Genomic DNA, 24,687 nt, shown 5'->3' on the forward strand with positions numbered 1-24,687 from the left:
ACTTTATATATATTATATATTAAAGACTGTAAGTACAGGAAAATGTTAAGAAGTAATTATCTGGTGATTATGGGTGGTTTTGTTTTCATCGTTTTGTCTCTTGGTATTTTCTATCATAGACGTGCATCACTTTTGAAACGGGGAAACAAAATGTTTTTCTTCCTCTTGGAGAATATAGACTACAGCATGAAGTTAAACAATGGACCACGGAGACAAAGAAAGCAATAAAGAAACCAACCAACCCATTCCCTTTTTTTCCCTAGTAAAATCTAAGCTGTCTAGGACACATTTTAAAGAAGGCCACAAAAGCCGATTAATTCCTTGCAGAGTTTGATCAGAGACAGGCCTGCAAAGTTCCAACTGAAGTATTAAAGACACAAGTTCCTTCAGATAGGGCATTTAGTAATGCATCTTAAATTTCTCTCTGCTACTACAGATGGGGAAAGATTAAATCATGATATTAAACAAGGTTTTTTTAGTGCATTTATGTTAGAATTCTTGGTTGCAAGCAAACACCAAATCTAGTTAATGTAGGACAAGAGGGGAAAAAGAGATGAAAAGTAAATTCACTGGAAGACAGCAAGAAAAGCTGCAGACCCAGGCTCAGGATGGCCAGGAATCAGGGCATCTCTGCAGATCTAGGTAGCAGGAGCTATCAAACAATCTCTTCAGGGCATCACCATTGAGATGGATGGACTGCAACTACTTTAGGTCTTGTGTTGCTCCACTCAGGAGCCAATTTCTAAAAGACAGCTGTATAAAACTTTATCCTTTCATTTGAAGGGATACTTAATGGGGAATCTCAAAAAAAACATTCACAAAGAGAGAAGAGTAATTCTCCAAAATAAAATCAAGGTGCTATAGCTGATGAGCCAGTAAAAACAACAAATACCCACTAGTGAGTTTCCATTGGATTTCCTTCTCCCACCTTTCTCCCTTGCAGCGGGGGGGCCTCTTGACTGCCCCTGTGGTCTCCTCCAGACTTCCCCAGCCATGTTCTTCATCATAAAAAGGAGCCATGCTATGGCCTATTCAGAGTCCTGCTCAGTGACTCACAATCTAGACAGATGAGATTATTTTAACCAGGTTTTTGGTAGATGACAATGGCATAACATGTCACCTTTCCCAGACTACATTTGAGGGTCCATACCTGAACAATAATGGGGTGAGAATTGAGAAGATTCCAAGCCCTATGGAGAGCCAGTGGAGAAAAGATGTTGGGCCCAGGGGACTCATAATGTCCATCAAAACAACTGACTCCTACAGACAGGAACAAAACTCAAGACTCCCCTAGGGTGAGATGAAGATACGGTCACTGTGAATATTTTAACTTGTGCACATATTTTATTTCTGTCTGGAATGATCCTCTCATGAATCCAATTAGCTAGGATAAGCTAACTGTTCTTCTCTACACTACACCCCCCAAAATTCACTCACGTACGCATAACTGTACCCATTTTACAGAGGAGGAAACAGACACCAATTTTCAGAACACGTAAAGTGGTTAAAAGTGAGCATGATTCAGCAATGGTATCCAAGGATGTAAGCCCAAGTCTCCAGACTCCTAGACAAGAGCTTTTGCGTCTCACCAAATTCTAATTGTCTACATCATCTTGACCTGAACCTTGGCATGGCAGCCTCTGAGGATATGAAAGTCTATGTGTTCACTCCTTACTAGCAATTGATGAAGCAAAGCTATGTCCTCTGTCTCTTAACACCCCATCACAGAGGGAAAAACTAATCAGCACAAAGTAAAGGCAGCTGATGAATAATTGTATTCAAGCTGAAAGAATACTTCTCCCAAAACCCTAACTCCTAAATCATTAAGCAATAATCACTAGCATCACAATTTTCTTCATATTTTACTTATGGAGTCTTGGAAGGCATGGTGCTCATTTCATATACTTTGTGCTAAGGGTCATATTCTTTCATTCTTTAACTCTTAGAGTAATTAAAGATTAAATAACTTCTGGCTGGACTTGGTGGCTCACGCCTATAATCCCAGCACTTTGGGAGGCTGAGGCGGGCGGATCACGAGGTCAGGAGATCAAGACCATCCTGGCTAACACGGTGAAACCCTGTCTCTACCAAAAATACAAAAAATTAGCTGGGTATGGTGGCAAACGCCTGTAATCCCAGCTACTCAAGAGGCTGAGGCAGAAGAATCGCTTGAACCCGGGAGGTGGAGGTTGCAGCAAGCCAAGATCGCACCACTGCACTCCAGCCCAGGATACAGAGCGAGACTCCGTCTCAAAAAAAAAAAAAACAAAAAAAAAACTTCTAGAAAAAATATACTATTATATATAGCATCCAGATTGTCATCTCTAAATAACATTTCTTGCTGAAAGGAACGGGAAATCCTTGGAGAAACAGCTGGTTCTGGGTCTGGGGCAGGAATTACATGAACTAAGCCGGGAATATTTTATTATGCCAGAAGTCAAAAAAGTCATCAAAATTAGGAAGACAGTATCTAAAGAACTAGAGCGCTTCCCACTAACAAAAGATTAGTTAACTTGAGCATCAATTTAAAAAATAACTGCAATGGGTTGAAGCAAATCAAATATGCTTAAATCCATGATGTCATAATGATACTTTTTAAAAGATGCTAGGGAACCAATTTGTTATTCTGAAAATAGGTTTTAAAAAAGGACAGGAGTAGGAATCAAGAAGTCAAGGATATACTCTGCTTTTCCTGCATACATGTACTGCAGGAAAGCCAAATAGTTGATGAGGGACAGTTTCTCATGATAAAAGTATTCCAGCTAATAAATGAGGAAGGAATGACAAACTTGAATCTAAATATTTTGCAATCCCTGATGAAATGATGGATCTAGAAAAAGATCATCAATAGCTGATTAAGTCACCAATAGAGAAAAAGAGAGACAACAAGATACTGCAGCCTCTGAACCATGTACACAACTGCATACTGCAACCTCTGAACCATCCACACAACATTCTCAACGTTACAAAAAAGTGAAACCTAAATCGGATCAGCCTCTAGATCTAAGTGCCTGTTCATAGGAAATACAAAAGACAACTGAATATGTATGTTAGGGACAACATGGGGGTAAAGGAGGCAAAATTTAGACTGTGAGATAGTAAGACCAATGATCCAGTTTGTTTAAAAAACATGTTAGAACTGAAGAGAAAGAGGAAGAAGTAGGAAGGGGGAGGTGGTGAGGGGGAGACAAGAACAAGAGCAAGAATGGGTTGGGGAGGGGAGAAAAGAGAGATGGGCAGAGGCAAAGGGAGAATGGCCAGGGAAAGGGAGGGCAGAGGAGAGGAAAGGTGAGAAGAGGCTGCAGATTAAAAGAGGCTTAAGAGACAGGTCAAACCACTGTATGTTGTAGGCTCAGAACCAACATTATTTGCAACCTGATTCAAACAAAAACAAAAAATTTATGAAACGGGGGAAATTTTAACACTGACTAGATATATAACAGTGTTCAGGGATTGTTTAAAATATAATAATGGTATTGTGATTATATATTTTAAAGAAATTTTTATGTTTTAGAGACGCATTCTGAAACACAGATTTAAAAAAGAAATTATATTTTTATATTATATTTTATATTTTTATATTAATAAAAAGTGCAAACATCAAATGGATGGATGGACAGATGAATGGATGGATGGTTGGTTGGACAGTTAGCAGAACAGATGGGAGGACAGATGGATGGACATAAGCTTTGTTCTTGAAAATGCTAGTTGACAGGAGATAGGTAGGTAAGGGGCACTATAGCAGATACTGCAGAACACTCCATTCAACACCCATTTCAAATTCTAGTGTACAGAGAAGCTGGGCCCCCATTTGCCTACAGTTCCAGATAGAGTTTAGGTTCTGCCTTTCAGATGCATTGGCATGAGACTGTGATTCAGAACTGAGCCAGTTGGGGAGTAAATCAGGGCATGGGCCATCCATTTTCCTGGTTTGGATCATGGCAGCACAGCTCTGAGCTGGTAGTTTGGTGGCTGTTTCCAGATGCTGTAGCCTGCTTCCTCGCTGTGTGAACAAGGTCAAGGTAGCCCACCACTAAGAAGCTCAATTCTGCAATTTAAGCTGAGGAGTTGTTCCTGAGGGCTCAGCTTCAACTCTGTCTTCAGCCTTCACAATAATACTGCAAGTTATCTCAATCCCTTAATAAATCCTTTTCTTTTTAAGTTCCCTAGAGTGGATTCTGTTATCTCCAACTAAGAACATGGCCAAGCTAAATCTCACAGAAGTGAGTGTTGGACCTCACTGTAAAGAATACATGCATTCTAATCAACTGGACCCTGCCTATGCCATGTTGCCTCTGGGAACATTTTTAAAGTTAAAAGTAGTGCACAGTCTGCCATAATGCATTTTTATTGGATCCAAAAAGAAATTTGTTTTCAGTACACAGGGATGCTATGGTGGTACTTTACTACTTCATGGGTTTTTCATAAGACTGAAAAATCTCTTTGAACCCCAGGGCAGTCTCATCATAAGTTAACTGTAGATTCACCTTTTCAATGGTCTGTATTCTACTTTGAACTCAACCTGCAAGCAAGAGAGGAGGAGCATCTTTTGTTCTGAGCTGACATGAATGTTTCTTATTTAACCCCTTATGCATCTGTCATATATTAAGCCTGAGACTGCAACTAAAGATGGCCCAGTGTAGTGCAGAGCCCAGGTTGATTCTGTGAGGGAGTTCTCGGCTCTGACCGAAGTGGCAGGGTTTGGAAGAAAATACAGCATGACAAAAGAGCACACCATTGCCCTCCTTCCCCCAGGAAATTTACAAAGCCCGTGATCCCAGCAAAGAGTACATGTAGATGCTGACAATCTTCTGCTTTTCTCAGAGAGCAGGGCAGATAAAACTACTCCAGGATTACAGAGTTTCTTCCCTCAAATTTACCCCAGTTCTGCCTTCAAAACAAAGGAAAAAGATAAAGGGAATCACTGTGGATATGAAAAGAACTGGGATTTAAATCTAAAGTTTAAGATGTGTATGTTTGTATGTTTGTTTGTTTTCGGTGACCTTAATTTCCCTGAGCTTCATTCATTTCCTTATATATACATTAAAAAAAAACCACAGAGACTAACAAGAACCTACCTACCTTGTTAAAAGATCACATAGATAATATGCTTTTTAAACTTCTTTGTTCGTTCTATAACAGGAGTCAAATTAGTTATTTTTTTAATTATGGACTAATTAATTCTGGATGCCCCAAGAGTGGCAGGTTGTGTGCATTTTAAACTCAATAGCACAGTTATCTTTTCCTGGTATATTCCTCACACTTGGTTCTAAAGATCTCCCTATTGAACCTTAAGGGAAAAAAAGTATCTTTTGCTATTTTTGACACATTCAGAGAGTTTAAATTCTGGATAAAATTAGAATTGCAAAAGGTCCCTATTTCTCCATTGTTAGATGGAGAAATCTATGTATCTCCACTGTTAGATAAACACTGGGGGGCTGTGTAACCTTTTTCAGAGTCTTTGGAAATTATTCTCTGATGATTTATCTTTTTCTAAAACCACAGATAAGAATTTATTTCATTTGGCAATGACAAATTTGACCTGTGTGCTATACAAGATTACAAAGGCAGATTGGGAAGAAAGCAGGATGCAGTCGCATTTATCATTATTTCAGGGACAGGATGGCAATATCTTCTGATGTAATGCTTGCCCTCTACATAAATCTCAGATGGTTCACATCTCCCACCTGTGCTGTGCACCTGTGGAAAAAAAATACCACACTGTCCTTTGATAGAACTTGAAAAAGAAAGGACCAAGAGAAGCAGAAAGCAAATGATAATATCAAAGTCCAGCCTGACTCAATCGATGTTCCCTCAGGCCAATGTGAGGAAGGAGGGAGGAGAGTCTGAGAGGAACTTGGTGTGGAGGCATATGGTCTTTCTTATATTGGGCAAAATCAAACCTGAGGAGGAAACCCACCAGGTAAGAATTGCTCTCTTTCCTGGAGCAAACTCACTGGCAACCATTCAGAGAATTCCCCCATTAGATCAGCCAAGAAGTAAAAGGGGAGGGGAACCAGACCTTCCCTATGCCAAGAAGTGAATGTACAGCATTTCTCACATTCTCTCTTGCTGCAATTGTCTAACTCCTTCCCAAGGACAATCCACTCTAGACCCAGGAAGAAAAAGAAAAAGTTATTGCTCATGTATATCTACTGTAGGGATAATGCCTGCAGGAGGACTTAACATCTTGGATTTATCACTGACGTGGGATGGTTATAAGGGCCAGGAGACATCTGAAATACCAGGCTCAATGGTGCAGTCAATGAAATAAGAGTAGGTGATGTAGGAAGTATATGATGTTCCCTCAACTTTGTGGAGGCCAAGACATCTGAACTGGAGGCTGAGGCAGGGGTTGGATCCTAAGAGGCTGAGGTTAGGGCAAGAAGTTCCCACCTGAGCTAAGTGGGTTCCCTAAGAGTCAAAGGGGCCAGCCCAGGAAAGTCTGTGAGAGAAAGGCAGAGCTCGATGACATGGGGGAAACCACGAGGAATCTTGAGCTTGCAAGAGCCAAAGGCAGGATCCAACTCAGATTTCAGAGCCAAGATAAGGCCAGGCCAGGATGGAATCTAAGCTAAAGCAGATAAGGCACAAGTCCAAAGGGGTTGGCGGTCTTGGCCCCAGGTCACCTACAGGTAGTATTTGTGACTCCATTTTATTAGTAGTCAGTAGATTAGAGAGATCTGTGTGGGTTGGGCTGGCTTATCCAGCCAGAACAAGAAAGATGATCATTAAAACAACAACAATTTATTGAGCTCTTACTATGTAGATACTTATCAAGTGAGGGCAAGAAGGACAGTCATCTTTTTAAATAATAAAAAATAAAATGCAATTAACTTACTGAACTTATTATGCTCCAGACACTGTTCTGAGGCTATTACAAGAATTACTTCATTTAGTATTCACAGTAACTCTGTGCGGGTGGTACTATTCCTATCCTCATTTTACATTTGAATTAAAAAATAAAAAACTAAGTCATAGAGAAGTCAATCAAAGAGCTGATAGTTGGAGGTCATATAGCCTGTAAGAGATCAAGCTGGATTCAAAACAGATCATCTGCCCTCAGAGTTGTCTAGCTTAACCATCAACTACACTATGCAACATAAGCATCTGCCTTCTACTGGTATCAATATATTCATGTTTTTATTTATTTATTTATTTGAGATGGAGTTTTGCTCTTGTTGCCCAGGCTGGAATGCAGTGGTGCAATCTCAGCTCACTGCAACCTCCACCTCCCGAGTTCAAGCAGTTATCCTGCCTCAGCCTCCCTAGTAGCTGGGATTACAGGCACACACCACTACACGTGGCTAATTTTTATATTTTTAGTAGAGATGGGGTTTCATCATGTTGGCCAGGCTGGTCTCAAACTCCTGACCTCAGGTGATCCAACCGCCTGGACCTCCCAAAGGGCTGGGAGTGAGCCACCACAACGGCCTATATTCATGTCTTTAGAGTAACAAAAAGATAATGCATGTCAATTTGTGAAAGCCATAAAGCTGTTGTAAGAAGAAATCAAACCTTTTGTCTCAGTGATTGTGAGAAGAGGTAAGGATTCTGACGTCATCTAGGCCAACCCCCTTGTCACAGAGATAGTTACTCACCCAAGGTCACTGTGGTGGAGTCTTGCAGTGCCCATTCATATCTGGTTCTCCATTCCTTTATGGAGGGTTCTCCATGCCCTTTTCATCTGGACATATGGGAAGGTTATACTTTCCAGCCTCCTGGTACTGGCAAATGGGCTATGAGTGGCAGTGACATGCATCACTTCTGGAATGAAGCATTTAGTGCTGAGGCATTTGAGAGGGGGTATGTGTTCTGCATGCTATCCCTTCCTCTGCCTTGGTGACCCTGAGTGTCACGTGTCCCAGATGACAGGTTACAAGTTCCTTGAGATACCTCTTGGAAGCAACTGACCTCCAAGAGTTGCCAGACCAAGAATGGGCATTGCATAAACAAGAAATAAACGTTTACGTATTAAGCAACTAAGATTCATGGGATTTATTTGTTACCACAGCAAGCTTCCTGCCCATCCTGACTAATACGCTTATAATGCCAGCTTATTAAGATGACTTGTTAGCTAAATTATAAATCTTACTCTTAAATTATTTCAGCCCAATAAACATCTCAATCAAATGATTTTATTTCTACTTTTCAAAACCTATTAAAATCTCTCTAATTCAGAGACAAAATTTCATGCAACCGCAAATACAAAACATAGCTAAAAACATAGAGGAAATATAAAAGGCTTATAGGTTACAAAAATTCATGACATAAAGTCCACGTATTTTACACTACAGGAGAGGCTTCATTCAGATAGAGGTAACTTTAATTTACATACAATTCTAACCAGCTGTCCTTTTTCTTTCGATCATAGAAAATTAACACAGGTTTCTAGAAGCAGACACACAGGTAGTAAAAGTGATATCTTAAAGAGACTCAAGTGAAAATTACTCTGTGCAGGACAATAATTAGTGGTCATAGTGACAATTTGAGTCTTTTAACAACCTCTAAAACAGCAGAATCTGAAACCCATTTAAAAGACTTTTTTCTTCTAATTTTGAGGTTTAAAAGAAAGAACTCCAAGTTCTAAAGCTACCCATATTATGAAGAGGGAGACAAAGAGACAACTAGACTAATCCATCTCAAAATGTAACAATGTTTTGTTAGCATGGGATTTAGGGAACTCTTTACTTAACCATATTTAAATTTTTTCTGCAATGATAGTGTATTACTTCTGTGATATAAACGTAATTTTTTTTTTAAGTGTTGAATTCAGGTGTACAAAAAAGTCACATGGAGTGAATAATTCCCCAGATAGGCTAAAAAAAGGAAGTGTCAACTCTACTAGCCTATTCTTATGCATCATCAAATGAAGAATAACCACTGCTAAAAACAGAGTTTCTGTTTCTTTTCTTAGACATATGAGGAGGACTGTGCTGACCTCAGATTCTATCTCGGATGAGCTCAGAAGTCAGTGGTCTGGGTGCGTGGGACTTTTAGAAGTAAAGAATCATTAACCAATTCATTCAGGACTAATGGAACAGAACAAGTTCTACTGCTTATTCATGTCACTAATCAGAGAACAGGCTGAGCTACCTATTCATACCCAGATGAGCTGAACCTTGGATGCACCATAAGAGATAAAGATTCTTCTGAATAGGATAATTAACATGGTGTTTACAGAAGGGATTTGATAAAACCAGGTTGCATGGAGCTGTGACCAAGTTGTTGCCTCATAAATGAGTCCAAAGTTCAAGATAATCTTGAAAACTAGTATTTTTTCCATTCCAATGTGTTGGTTCTGTGACTGACATATTCAAAATATGTAAATACTGGTTCAGCCTGGGCACCGATCAATCAGAGAAGATGCAAGAGTACACATGTGGTAGACCTGTGTGGATGTATTCCTGCTGAACTTTAGCCTTGGTGAGCTTCTCTTTAAAACATGGAGTCATGCATTGGCTGAGGGGTTTCTTCCTTCCAAGTCCCAATTATTGAGTTATAAGCCTTATAAATAGAATGAGTAGTCATTTTTTAAAACCTTCAATTGCATCATCTCACACTGCTGAAAAACTACTTCAATCCATCGTGAGGGGGACATGGCACCCATAGCACTTAAATGTTGCATCTTAAGAGTACCACTAGAGGGAAAACCATCAGAAAACTGGCAGGATGGCCAGGCGAGGTGGCTCGCACCTGTAATCCCAGTGCTTTGGGGGGCCAAGGCAGAAGGAGCACTTGAACCCGGGAGTTCAAGTTCAAGACCAGCCTGGGCCACATAGCAAGACATTGTCTTTACAAAAAATACAAAAATTATCTGGGCATGGTAGCATGTGCTTATAGTCACAGGTACTTGGGAGGCTGAGGACAGAGGACTGCTTAAGCCCAAGAGTTTGAGACCTCAGTGAGCTATGATCATGACACTGCACTCCAGCCCTGATAACAGAGTGAGACCCCATCTCTAAGTTGGAAAAATAAAATTAAATAAAATTAAAATAAAATAAAAAGGAAAGCTGGCATGACATCTTTCAGACCTGCCAGCATGGCTGGGTGTGAATGCTTCCAACCAAAGCACAATTGCTGCCCTAATAAAACTGAATTACATGACAAAGGAAGGAAACAGTTTAGGCAGGTTATAAGCTGAATTATCCTTGAAAGCCCTTTGGAGGGAGAGAAAACAAACCTAATTTGTAGAAGAGGAAAGTGAGACCATAAGCAATGCTTAAAATTGTGCCCAGGAGGGAGGCTGCCTACCTCACACTCATATTTAAGGCAGAAGTAAATAAGTGGGCATATTTATCAGGTGCTCTCCTAAGTGCTGAGTGCTTTACAATAGGTAAGTATGAGAGGGAAACTTGCAGATGTCTGCAAGAGAACAGCACAGAGATGGCCGAATAGGAACAGCTCCAGTCCACAGCTCCCAGCATGACAGATGCAGAAGATGGGTGATTTCTGCATTTCCAACTGAGGTACCGGGTTCATCTCACCGGGGAGTGTCGGACAATGGGTTCAAGACAGTGAGTGCAGCGCACCGAGCGTGAGCCGAAGCAGGGCGAGGCATCGCCTCACCAGGGAAGTGCAAGGGGTCAGGGAATTCCCTTTCCTAGTCAAAGAAAGGAGTGACAGACGGCACCTGGAAAACCAGGACACTCCCACCCTAATACAGCGCTTTTCCAACGGACTTAGCAAACGGCACACCAGGAGATTATATCCCGTGCCTGGCTGGGAGGGTCCTACGCCCATGGAGCCTCGGTCATTGCTAGCACAGCAGTCTGAGATCAAACTGCAAGGCAGCAGCGAGTCTGGGGGAGGGGCGCCCCCAATCGCCAAGGCTTAAGTAGGTAAACAAAGCCGCCAGGAAGCTCGAACTGGGTGGAGCACACCACAGCTCAAGGAGGCCTGCCCGCCTCTGTAGACTCCACCTCTGGGGGCAGGGCATGGCCAAACAAAAGGCAGCAGAAACATCTGCAGACTTAAATGTCCCTATCTGACAGCTTTGAAGAGAGTAGTGGTTCTCCCAGCACACAGCTTGAGATCTGAGAACAGATAGACTGCCTCTTCAAGTGGGTCCCTGACGCCTGAGTAGCCTAACTGGGAGGCACCCCCCAGTGGCGGCAGACTGACACCTCACACGGCTGGGTACTCCTCTGAGACAAAACTTCCAGAGGAACGATCAGACAGCAACATTTGCTGTTCACCAATATCTGCTGTTCTGCCGACTCCGCTGCTGATACCCAGGCAAACAGTGTCTGGAGTGGACCTCCAGCAAACTCCAACAGACCTGTAGCTGAGGGTCCTGACTGTTAGAAGGAAAACTAGCAAACAGAAAGGACATCCACACAAAACCCCATCTGTACATCACCATCATCAAAGACCAAAGGTAGGTAAAACCACAAAGATGGGGAAAAAACAGAGCAGAAAAACTGGCAACTCTAAAAATCAGAGTGCCTCTCCTCCTCCAAAGGAATGCAGCTCCCCACCAGCAACGGAACAAAGATGGACAGAGAATGACTTTGGTGAGTTGAGAGAAGAAGTCTTCAGACAATCAAACTACTCCGAGCTAAAGGAGGAAGTTCGAACCCACGGCAAAGAAGTTAAAAACCTTGAAAAAAAATTAGACAAATGGCTAACTAGAATAACCAATGCAGAGAAGTCCTTAAAGGACCTGATGGAGCTGAAAACCATGGCACGTGAACTATGTGATGAATGCACAAGCCTCAGTAACCAATGCAATCAACTGGAAGAAAGGGTATCAGCAATGGAATATCAAATGAATGAAATGAGGCGAGAAGAGAAGCTTAGAGAAAAAAGAAAAAAAAGAAACAAACAAAGCCTCCAAGAAATATGGGACTATGTGAAAAGACCAAATCTACATCTGATTGGTGTACCTGAAAGTGACAGGGAGAATGTAACCAAGTTGGAAAACACTCTGCAGGATATTATCCAAGAGAACTTCCCCAATCTTGCAAGGCAGGCCAACATTCAAATTCAGGAAATACAGAGAATGCCACAAAGATAGTCCTTGAGAACAGCAACTCCAAGACACATAATTGTCAGATTCACCAAAGTTGAAATGAAGGAAAAAATGTTAAGGGCAGCCAGAGAGAAAGGTCGGGTTACCCACAAAGGGAAGCCCATCAGACTAACAGCTGATCTTTTGGCAGAAACTCTACAAGCCAGAAGAGAGTGGAGGCCAATATTCAACATTATTAAAGAAAAGAATTTTCGGGGGAGGAGCCAAGATGGCCGAATAGGAACAGCTCCGGTCTACAGCTCCCAGCGCGAGCGACGCAGAAGACGGGTGATTTCTGCATTTCCATCTGAGGTACCGTGTTCATCTCACTAGGGAGTGCCAGACAGTGGGCGCAGGTCAGTGGGTGAGCGCACCGTGCGCCAGCCGAAGCAGGGGCGAGGCATTGCCTCACTCGGGAAGCGCAAGGGGTCAGGGAGTTCCCCTTCCAGAGGTGACAGACGGCACCTGGAAAATCGGGCCACTCCCACCCGAATACTGTGCTTTTCCGACGGGCTTAGGAAACGGTGCCCCAGGAGAGTATAGCCCGCACCTGGCTCAGAGGGTCCTACGCCCACGGAGTCTCGCTGATTGCTAGCACAGCAGTCTGAGATCAAGCAGCAAGTCGGCAGCGAGGCTGGGGGAGGGGCGCCCGCCATTGCCCAGGCTCGCTTAGGTAAACAAAGCAGCCTGGAAGCTTGAACTGGGTGGAGCCCACCACAGCTCAAGGAGGCCTGCCTGCCTCTGTAGGCTCCACCTCTGGGGGCAGGGCACAGACAAACAAAAAGACAGCAGTAACCTCTGCAGACTTAAATGTCCCTGTCTGACAGCTGTGAGGAGAGCAGTGGTTCTCCCAGCACGCAGCTGGAGATCTGAGAACGGGCTGACTGCCTCCTCAAGTGGGTCCCTGACCCCTGACCCCCGAGCAGCCTAACTGGGAGGCACCCCCCAGCAGGGGCAGACTGACACCTCACACGGCCGGCCAGGTACTCCAACAGACCTGCAGCTGAGGGTTCTGTCTGTTAGAAGGAAAACTAACAGAAAGGACATCCACACCAAAAACCCATCTGTACATCACCATCATCAAAGACCAAAAGTAGATAAAACCACAAACATGGGGAAAAAACAGAGCAGAAAAACTGGAAACTCTAAAAAGCAGAGTACCTCTCCTCCTCCAAAGGAACGCAGTTCCTCACCAGCAACGGAACAAAGCTGGACGGAGAATGACTTTGACGAGCTGAGAGAAGAAGGCTTCAGACGATCAAATTACTCCGAGCTACGGGAGGATATTCAATCCAAAGGCAAAGAAGTTGAAAACTTTGAAAAAAATTTAGAAGAATGTATAACTAGAATAACCAATACAGAGAAGTGCTTAAAGGAGCTGATGGAGCTGAAAACCAAGGCTCGAGAACTACGTGAAGAATGCAGAAGCCTCAGGAGCCGATGCGATCAAATGGAAGAAAGGGTATCAGCCCTGGAAGATGAAATGAATGAAATGAAGCGAGAAGGGAAGTTTAGAGAAAAAAGAATAAAAAGAAACGAGCAAAGCCTCCAAGAAATGTGGGACTATGTGAAAAGACCAAATCTACGTCTGATTGGTGTACCTGAAAGTGATGGGGAGAATGGAAACAAGTTGGAAAACACTCTGCAGGATATTATCCAGGAGAACTTCCCCAATCTAGCAAGGCAGGCCAACATTCAGATTCAGGAAATACAGAGAACGCCACAAAGATACTCTTCGAGAAGAGCAACTCCAAGACACATAATTGTCAGATTCACCAAAGTTGAAATGAAGGAAAAAATGTTAAGGGCAGCCAGAGAGAAAGGACGGGTTACCATCAAAGGGAAGCCCATCAGACTAACAGCGGATCTCTCGGCAGAAACCCTACAAGCCAGAAGAGACTGGGGGCCAATATTCAACATTCTTAAAGAAAAGAATTTTCAACCCAGAATTTCATATCCTGCCAAACTAAGCTTCATAAGTGAAGGAGAAATAAAATACTTTACAGACAAGCAAATGCTGAGAGATTTTGTCACCACCAGGCCTGCCCTAAAAGAGCTCCTGAAGGAAGCGCTAAACATGGAAAGGCACAACCGGTACCAGCCACTGCAAAATCACACCGAAATGTAAAGACCATTGAGACTAGGAAGAGACTGCATCAACTAACGAGCAAAACATCGAGCTAACATCATAATGACAGGATCAAATTCACACATAACAATATTAACTTTAAATGTAAATGGACTAAATGGTCCAATTAAAAGACACAGACTGGCAAATTGGATAAAGACTCAAGACCCATCAGTGTGCTGTATTCAGGAAACCCATCTCACGTGCAGAGACACACATAGGCTCAAAATAAAAGGATGGAGGAAGATCTACCAAGCAAATGGAAAACAAAAAAAGGCAGGGGTTGCAATCCTAGTCTCTGATAAAACAGACTTTAAACCAACAAAGATCAAAAGAGACAAAGAAGGCCATTACATAATGGTAAAGGGATTAATTCAACAAGAAGAGCTAACTATCCTAAATATATATGCACCCAATACAGGAGCACCCAGATTCATAAAGCAAGTCCTGAGTGACCTACAAAGAGACTTAGACTCCCACACATTAATAATGGGAGACTTTAACACCCCACTGTCAACATTAGACAGATCAACGAGACAGAAAGTCAGCAAGGATACCCAAGAATTGAACTCAGCTCTGCACCAAGCAGACCTAATAGACATCTACAGAACTCTCCACCCCAAATCAACAGAATATACATTTTTTTCAGCACCACACCACACCTATTCCAAAATTGACCATATCCTTGGAAGTAAAGCTCTCCTCAATAAATGTAAAAGAACAGAAATTGTAACAAACTGTCTCTCAGATCACAGTGCAATCAAGCTAGAACTCAGGATTAAGAATCTCACTCAAAACCGCTCAACTACGTGGAAACTGAACAACCTGCTCCTGAATGACTACTGGGTACATAACGAAATGAAGGCAGAAATAAAGATGTTCTTTGAAACCAACGAGAACCAAGACACAACATACCAGAATCTCTGGGATGCATTCAAAGCAGTGTGTAGAGGGAAATTTATAGCACTAAATGCCCACAAGAGAAAGCAGGAAAGATCCAAAATTGACACCCTAACATCACAATTAGAAGAACTAGAAAAGCAAGAGCAAACACATTCAAAAGCTAGCAGAAGGCAAGAAATAACTAAAATCAGAGCAGAACTGAAGGAAATAGAGACACAAAAAACCCTTTAAAAAATCAATGAATCCAGGAGCTGGTTTTTTGAAAGGATCAACAAAATTGATAGACCGCTAGCAAGATTAATAAAGAAAAAAAGAGAGAAGAATCAAATAGATGCAATAAAAAATGATAAAGGGGATATCACCACCGATCCCACAGAAATACAAACTACCATCAGAGAATATTACAAACACCTCTATGCAAATAAACTAGAAAATCTAGAAGAAATGGATAAATTCCTCAACACATACACCCTCCCAAGACTAAACCAAGAAGAAGTTCAATCTCTGAATAGACCAATAACAGGAGCTGAAATTATGGCAATAATCAATAGCTTACCAACCAAAAAAAGTCCAGGACCAGATGGGTTCACAGCCGAATTCTACCAGAGGTACAAGGAGGAGCTGGTACCATTCCTTCTGAAACTATTCCAATCAATAGAAAAAGAGGGAATCCTCCCTAACTCATTTTATGAGGCCAGCATCATCCTGATACCAAAGCCTGGCAGAGACACAACAAAAAAAGAGAATTTTAGACCAATATCCTTGATGAACATTGATGCAAAAATCCTCAATAAAATACTGGCAAACAGAATCCAGCAGCACATCAAAAAGCTTATCCACCATGATCAAGTGGGCTTCATCCCTGGGATGCAAGGCTGGTTCAATATTCGCAAATCAATAAATGTAATCCAGCATATAAACAGAACCAAAGACAAAAACCACATGATTATCTCAATAGATGCAGAAAAGGCCTTTGACAAAATTCAACAACCCTTCATGCTAAAAACTCTCAATAAATTAGGAATTGATGGGACGTATCTCAAAATAATAAGAGCTATTTATGACAAACCCACAGCCAATATCATACTGAATGGGCAAAAACTGAAAGCATTCCCTTTGAAAACTGGCACAAGACAGGGATGCCCTCTCTCGCCGCTTCTATTCAACATAGTGTTGGAAGTTCTGGCCAGGGCAATTAGGCAGGAGAAGGAAATCAAGGGTATTCAATTAGGAAAAGAGGAAGTCAAATTGTCCCTGTTTGCAGATGACATGATAGTATATCTAGAAAACCCCATTGTCTCAGCCCAAAATCTCCTTAAGCTGATAAGCAACTTCAGCAAAGTCTCAGGATACAAAATCAATGTGCAAAAATCACAAGCATTCTTATACATCAATAACAGACAAACAGAGAGCCAAATCATGAGTGAACTCCCATTCACAATTGCTTCAAAGAGAATAAAATACCTAGGAATCCAACTTACAAGGGATGTGAAAGACCTCTTCAAGGAGAACTACAAACCACTGCTCAAGGAAATAAAAGAGGATACAAACAAATGGAAGAACATTCCATGCTCATGGGTAGGAAGAATCAATATCATGAAAATGGCCATCCTTCCCAAGGTAATTTACAGATTCAATGCCATCCCCATCAAGCTACCAATGACTTTCTTCACAGAATTGGAAAAAACTACTTTAAAGTTCATATGGAACCAAAAAAGAGCCCGCATCGCCAAGTCAATCCTAAGCCAAAAGAACAAAGCTGGAGGCATCACGCTACCTGACTTCAAACTATACTACAAGGCTACAGTAACCAAAACAGCATGGTACTGGTACCAAAACAGAGATATAGATCAATGGAACAGAACAGAGCCGTCAGAAATAATGCCACATATCTACAACCATCTGATCTTTGACAAACCTGAGAAAAACAAGAACTGGGGAAAGGATTCCCTATTTAATAAATGGTGCTGGGAAAACTGGCTAGCCATATGTAGAAAGCTGAAACTGGATCCCTTCCTTACACCTTATACAAAAATCAATTCAAGATGGATTAAAGACTTAAATGTTAGACCTAAAACCATAAAAACCCTAGAAGAAAACCTAGGCAATACCATTCAGGACATAGGCATGGGCAAGGACTTCATGTCTAAAACACCGAAAGCAATGGCAACAAAAGCCAAAATTGACAAATGGGATCTAATTAAACTAAAGAGCTTCTGCACAGCAAAGGAAACTACCATCAGAGTGAACAGGCAACCTACAAAATGGGAGAAAATTTTCGCAACCTACTCATCTGACAAAGGGCTAATATCCAGAATCTACAATGAACTCCAACAAATTTACAAGAAAAAAACAAACAACCCCATCAAAAAGTGGGCGAAGGACATGAACAGACACTTCTCAAAAGAAGACATTTATGCAGCCAAAAGACACATGAAAAAATGCTCACCATCACTGGCCATCAGAGAAATGCAAATCAAAACCACAATGAGATACCATCTCACACCAGTTAGAATGGCGATCATTAAAAAGTCAGGAAACAACAGGTGCTGGAGAGGATGTGGAGAAATAGGAACACTTACACTGTTGGTGGGACTGTAAACTAGTTCAACCATTGTGGAAGTCAGTGTGGCGATTCCTCAGGGATCTAGAACTAGAAATTCCATTCGACCCAGCCATCCCATTACTGGGTATATACCCAAAGGACTATAAATCATGCTGCTATAAAGACACATGCACACGTATGTTTATTGCGGCATTATTCACAATAGCAAAGACTTGGAACCAACCCAAATGTCCAACAATGATAGACTGGATTAAGAAAATGTGGCACATCTACACCATGGAATACTATGCAGCCATAAGAAATGATGAGTTCATGTCCTTTGTAGGGACATGGATGAAATTGGAAATCATCATTCTCAGTAAACTATCGCAAGAACAAAAAACCAAACACCGCATATTCTCACTCATAGGTGGGAATTGAACAATGAGAACACATGGACACAGGAAGGGGAACATCACACTTCAGGGACTGTTGTGGGTTGGGGGGAGGGGGGAGGGATAACATTGGGAGATATACCTAATGCTAGATGACGAGTTGGTGGGTGCAGTGCACCAGCATGGCACATGTATACATATGTAACTTACTGCACATTGGGCACATGTACCATAAAACCTAAAGTATAATAATAATAATAATAATAATAATTACAATAAAAGAAAAAAAAAAAAAAAGAATTTTCAACTCAGAATTTCATATCCAGCCAAACTAAGCTTCATAAGTGAAGGAGAAATAAAATACATAAAAGCAAATGCTGAGAGATTTTGTCACCACCAGGCCTGCCCTAAAAGAGCTCCCGAAGGAAGTACTAAACATGGAAAGGAACAACTGGTACCAGCCACTGCAAAAACATGCCAAATTGTAAAGACCATCCAGGCTAGGAAGAAACTGCATCAACTAACAAGCAAAATAACCAGCTAACATCATAACGACAAGATCAAATTCACACATAACAATATTAACCTCAAATGTAAATGGGCTAAATGCTCCAATTAAAAGACACAGACTGGCAAATTGGATAAAGAGTCAAGACCCATCAGTGTGCTGTATTCAGGAAACCCGTCGCACACGCAGAGACACACATAGGCTCAAAATCAAGGGATGGAGGAAGATCTACCAAGCAAATAGAAAACAAAAAAGGGCAGGGGTTGCAATCCTAGTCTCTGATAAAACACACTTTAAACCAACAAAGATCAAAAGAGACAAAGAAGGCCATTACATAATGGTAAAGGGATCAATTCAACAAGAAGAGCTAACTATCCTAAATATATATGCACCCAATACAGGAGCACCCAGATTCATAAAGCAAGTCCTTAGAGACCTACAAAGAGACTTAGACTCCCACACAATAATAATAGGAGACTTTAACACCCCACTGTCAACATTAGACAGATCAACGAGACAGAAAGTTAACAAGGATATCCAGGAACTGAACTCAGCTCTGCACCAAACGGACCTAATAGATATCTACAGAACTCTCCACCCCAAATCAACAGAATATACATTCTTTTCAGCACCACACCACACCTATTCCAAAACTGACCACATAGTTGGAAGTAAAGCACTCCTCAGCAAATGTAAAAGAACAGAAATTATAACAAACTGTCTCTCAGACCACAGTGCAATCAAACTAGAACTCAGGATTAAGAAACTCACTCAAAATCACTCAACTACATGGAAGCTGAACAACTTGCTCCTGAATGACTACTGGGTACATAATGAAATGAAGGCAGAAATAAAGATGTTCTTTGAAAACAATGAGAACACAGACACAACATACCAGAATCACTGGGACACATTCAAAGCAGTGTGTAGACAGAAATTTATAGAACTAAATGCCCACAAGAGAAAGCAGGAAAGATCTAAAATTGACACCCTAACATCACGATTAAAAGAACTAGAGAAGCAAGAGCAAACACATTCAAAAGCTAGCAGAAGGCAGGAAATAACTAAGATCAGAGCAGAACTGAAGGAAATAGAGACACAAAATACCCTTCAAAAAATGGATGAATCCAGGAGCTGGTTTTTTGAAAAGATCAGCAAAATTGATAGACCGCTAGCAAGACTAATAAAGAAGAAAAGAGAGAAGAATCAAATAGACGCAATAAAAAATGATAAAAGGGATATCACCACCAACACCACAGAAATACAAACTACCATCAGAGAATACTATAAATACCTCTACACAAATAAACTAGAAAATCTAGAAGACATGGATAAATTCCTGGACACATACACCCTCCCAAGACTAAACCAGGAAGAAGCTGAATCTCTGAATAGACCAATAACGGGCTCTGAAATTGAGGCAATAATTAATAGCTTACTAATCAAAAAAAGTCCAGGACCAGATGGATTCACAGCTGAATTCTACCAGAGGTCCAAGAAGGAGATGGTACCATTCCTTCTGAAACTATTCCAATCAATAGAAAAAGAGGGAATCCTCCCTAACTCATTTTATGAGGTCAGCATCATCCTGATACTAAAGCCTAGCAGAGACACAACAAAAAAAGAGAATTTCAGACCAATATCCCTGATGAACATCAATGCAAAAATCCTCAATAAAATACTGGCAAACGGAACCAGCAGCACATCAAAAAGCTTATCCACCATGATCAAGTGGGCTTCATTCCTGGGATGCAAGGCTGGTTCAACATACACAAATCAATAAACGTAATCCAGCATATAAACAGAACCAAAGACAAAAACCACATGATTATCTCAATAGATGCAGAAAAGGCCTTTGACAAAATTCAACAATGCTTCATGCTAAAAACTCTCAATAAATTAGATATTGATGGGACATATCTCAAAATAATAAGAGCTATTTATGACAAACCCACAGCCAATATCATACTGAATGGACAAAAACTGGAAGCATTCCCTTTGAAAACGGGCACAAGACAGGGATGTCCTCTCTCACCACTCCTATTCAACATAGTGTTGGAGTTCTGGCCAGGGCAATTAGGCAGGAGAAGGAAATAAAGGGTATTCAATTAGGAAAAGAGGAAGTCAAATTGTCCCTGTTTGCAGATGACATGATTGTATATCTAGAAAACCCCATTGTCTCAGCCCAAAATCTCCTTAAGCTGATAAGCAACTTCAGCAAAGTCTCAGGATACAAAATCAATGTGCAAAAATCACAAACATTCTTATACACCAATAACAGACAAACAGAGAGCCAAATCATGAGTGAACTTCCATTCACAATTGCTTCAAAGAGAATAAAATACCTAGGAATCCAACTTACAAGGGATGTGAAGGACCTCTTCAAGGAGAACTACAAACCACTGCTCAATGAAATAAAAGAGGATACTAACAAATGGAAGAACATTCCATGCTCATGGGTAGGAAGAATCAATATCGTGAAAATGGCCATACTGCCCCAGGTAATTTGTAGATTCAATGCCATCCCCATCAAGCTACCAATGACTTTCTTCACAGAATTGGAAAAAACTACTTTAAAGTTCATATGGAAGCAGAAAAGAGCCCACATTGCCAAGTCAATCCTAAGCCAAAAGAACAAAACTGGAGGCATCACACTACCTGACTTCAAACTATACTACAAGGCTACAGTAACCAAAACAGCATGGTACTGGTACCAAAACAGAGATATAGACCAATGGAACAGAACAGAGCCCTCAGAAATAATGCCACATATCTACAACTATCTGATCTTTGACAAACCTGACAAAAAGAAGAAATGGGGAAAGGATTCCCCATTTAATAAATGGTGCTGGGAAAACTGGCTAGCCATATGGAGAAAGCTGAAACTGGATCCCTTCCTTACACCTTATATAAAAATTAATTCAAGATGGATTAAAGACTTAAATGTTAGACCTAAAACCATAAAAACCCTAGAAGAAAACCTAGGCAATACCATTCAGGACATAGGCATGGGCAAGGACTTCATGTCTAAAACACCGAAAGCAATGGCAACAAAAGCCAAAATTGACAAATGGGATCTAATTAAACTCAAGAGCTTCTGCACAACAAAAGAAACTACCATCAGAGTGAACAGGCAACCTACAGAATGGGGGAAAATTTTTGCAATCTACTCATCTGACAAAGGGCTAATATCCAGAATCTACAATGAACTCAAACACATTTACAAGAAAAAAACAAACAACCCCATCAAAAAGTACGCGAAGGATATGAACAGACACTTCTCAAAAGAAGACATTTATGCAGCCAAAAGATACATGAACAAATGCTCATCATCAGTGGCCATCAGAGAAATACAAATCAAAACCACAATGAGATACCATCTCACACCAGTTAGAATGGCAATCATTAAAAAATCAGGAAACAACAGGTGCTGGAGAGGATGTGGAGAAATAGGAACACTTTTATGCTGTTGGTGGGACTGTAAACTAGTTCAACCATTGTGGATGTCAGTGTGGCGATTCCTCAGGGATCTAGAACTAGAAATACCATTTGACCCAGCAATCCCATTACTGGGTATGTACCCAAAGGATTATAAATCATGCTGCTATAAAGACACATGCACACGTATGTTTATTATGGCACTACTCACAATAGCAGAGACTAGGAACCAACCCAAATGTCCAAAAATGATAGACTGGATTAAGAAAATGTGGCACATATACACCATGGAATACTATGCAGCCATAAAAAAGGATGAGTTCATGTCCTTTGTAGGGACATGGATGAAGCTGGAAACCATCATTCTCAGCAAACTATCGCAAGGACAAAAACCCAAACACCGCATGTTCTCATTCATAGGTGGGAATTGAACAATGAGAACACAGGAAGGGGAATATCACACACCAGGGCCTGTTGTGGGTGGGGTGGGAGGGATAGCATTAGGAGATGTACCTAATGTTAAATGATGAGTTAATGGGTGCAGCACACCAACATGGCACATGTATACATATGTAACAAACCTGCACGTTGTGCACATGTACCCTAAAACTTAAAATATAATAAAAAAATTAAACATAAAAAAAAAAGAGAGAACAGCACAGATGTGGTGGTCAATAACAATGGGTGTGGATGAGACAATAGGAACCCCTGCCGGACTGTCACAGTCAGAAAATATGTGCCCCATTTAAAGGGAACAGCCACTACTCACTGGTGCCATGAGAAAATGCAGGCCCAATGTTGACGGATCCTCCCATTTCTTTTAATGACAAGTCAGTAATGCAGGCATTTATCTCAAATTTCTTGATTTTCAAATGTAGGCCAACAATTCTTAAAAAAGAAACCCAAATGTGTTTATCACTCTTCAGATCAACACTATGCAGGACAAAATGAACATAGGCTGTCCACAGGTTGCAACCTCTGATTTAATCCATTGTTTCTTTCATTCACAAATACTTTCTGAGCATCTATGGAGTACCAGACACTGTGCTAGAACAAAAGGATACAATTCATAAGATGAAGTTCCTGCCCTAAAAATATTACAATCAAATGTCAAAATAGAGATGATGTCCAAGTAATTACAGTATTGAACTGTGAGTACCTCTGGGGTATGTAAGAGGAAACCCTAACCCAGACTTGAAGAGGATCAGAAATAGCTTTGACAGGTGGAGATCAGAAAGGTAGCTGTTAACTTAGTTCAACTCTGGCTGCATAACAAACCACCCCAAAACGTAATAGTTTAAAAGAACAACAATGTGTTTAGCTCATAATCTTGTGCATTAACAATTTGGGCTGGGCCTGGCTAGATAGCTCTGACTTGAGACTTTCTAATCCATCAACCAACAGAGAGCTGCTGGGTTGGTTGGGTGTTGTGTGGGGGGCTGTGGTTTGGGATAGCCTCAGCTTGGACCACTTGTCTCTCCTCCACATCATCTCTCATTCTCCAGCAGGCTAGCCCAGGTTTGTTCACATGGCAGCCGAAAAAGCTTCCAAGAGAATGAGTGAAAACATGCAAGCCTTTTGATGCTGAGGCTCGGAACTGGCACAATGAACTTCCTCTGCATTCCCTGTTACCAAAATAAGCAAGTCCCAGAACCAGCCCAGATTCAAGGGGAGGGGAAATGATCTCCACCTAGTGATGGGAAGTCATACTGAAAGGTGTGGTCACAGGGGTGGGTGAAGGACTGTGGCTATTTTGGTAATGTACTTCACCTGATAAGAAGGCATGATGTGCGAAAGACCTGAAGATAATTGAGACAGAACATGGAATTCGGGACATTCCAAGTTGTTTAGGATGGCAGGAGCAGAGAAGGCAAAGGGGTTTGACGGAAGGCATGACAAGCGTGGTCAGAAGTCAGATCATACGGGACCTACCATGTATGCAGCCCAGTGAAATAGAGAGTCTTGGGTTTTTTTGTTTGTTTGTTTGTTTGTTTGTTTTCATGGCTTTCTCATAACAAAAAAAGAAAAAGATTATTTTGCCTTATCAATACGAGACAATAATTGCAAAATAAATACAATGTAAGCTTAAACATAGCATCCTAAATAAAATGTTCTAGGGGCTCATAAAGAAGATACATCTTATCTAGTTTGAAAAATTACAGAAGTTGTCATTAAAATCTAGAATTCAAACTGAACTTTGAAGGACAAAAAGGATTTTGCCAAGCAGTGTTATAGAGGTGAGGCAAAAGATGAGCATCCACCAAGGTGCAAGAGTGGGAAAACCCAGAACATATGGAATAGCAAGCATTGTGGCTTGGCTAAGACGAGGGCAGCAGTTCTCAATCTTATTCTACATTAACCTCCTGAAAGATGATATTCATATGTAACTCTCCCACATTCATACCCTGATTATGCCAGAGTTAAGACAGGCTATGGAGTTATGCACAATTGCCAGCTGTCGGACTATAATCCCACCCTCCCTCACCCCATGGTCCATTGTGAGGCTGAGTCTGAGATCTACTAATGCAGGCTTTTGTAGGGGAGCCATGACGATTGCACCTGAAATAAGTTACAGACAGAGCCTGGAGGTGCTTAAATGCCAGGCTAAGGGATTTAATGTTAGTGAAGGCAGTTGAGAGTCCCTGAACATTTTTAAGCAGGACAGTACAAACAGAGCTGCGTTTTGCCAATATTCATCTGGCAGAAGTGGGTAAGTAGAGCAGGGAGAGGCTAAGAGAGGATGCTTCTTCCCTATCC

Source organism: Pongo pygmaeus, chromosome 8, assembly GCF_028885625.2.
Source record: "Pongo pygmaeus isolate AG05252 chromosome 8, NHGRI_mPonPyg2-v2.0_pri, whole genome shotgun sequence".
NCBI classification, from domain to species: Eukaryota; Metazoa; Chordata; class Mammalia; order Primates; family Hominidae; genus Pongo; species Pongo pygmaeus.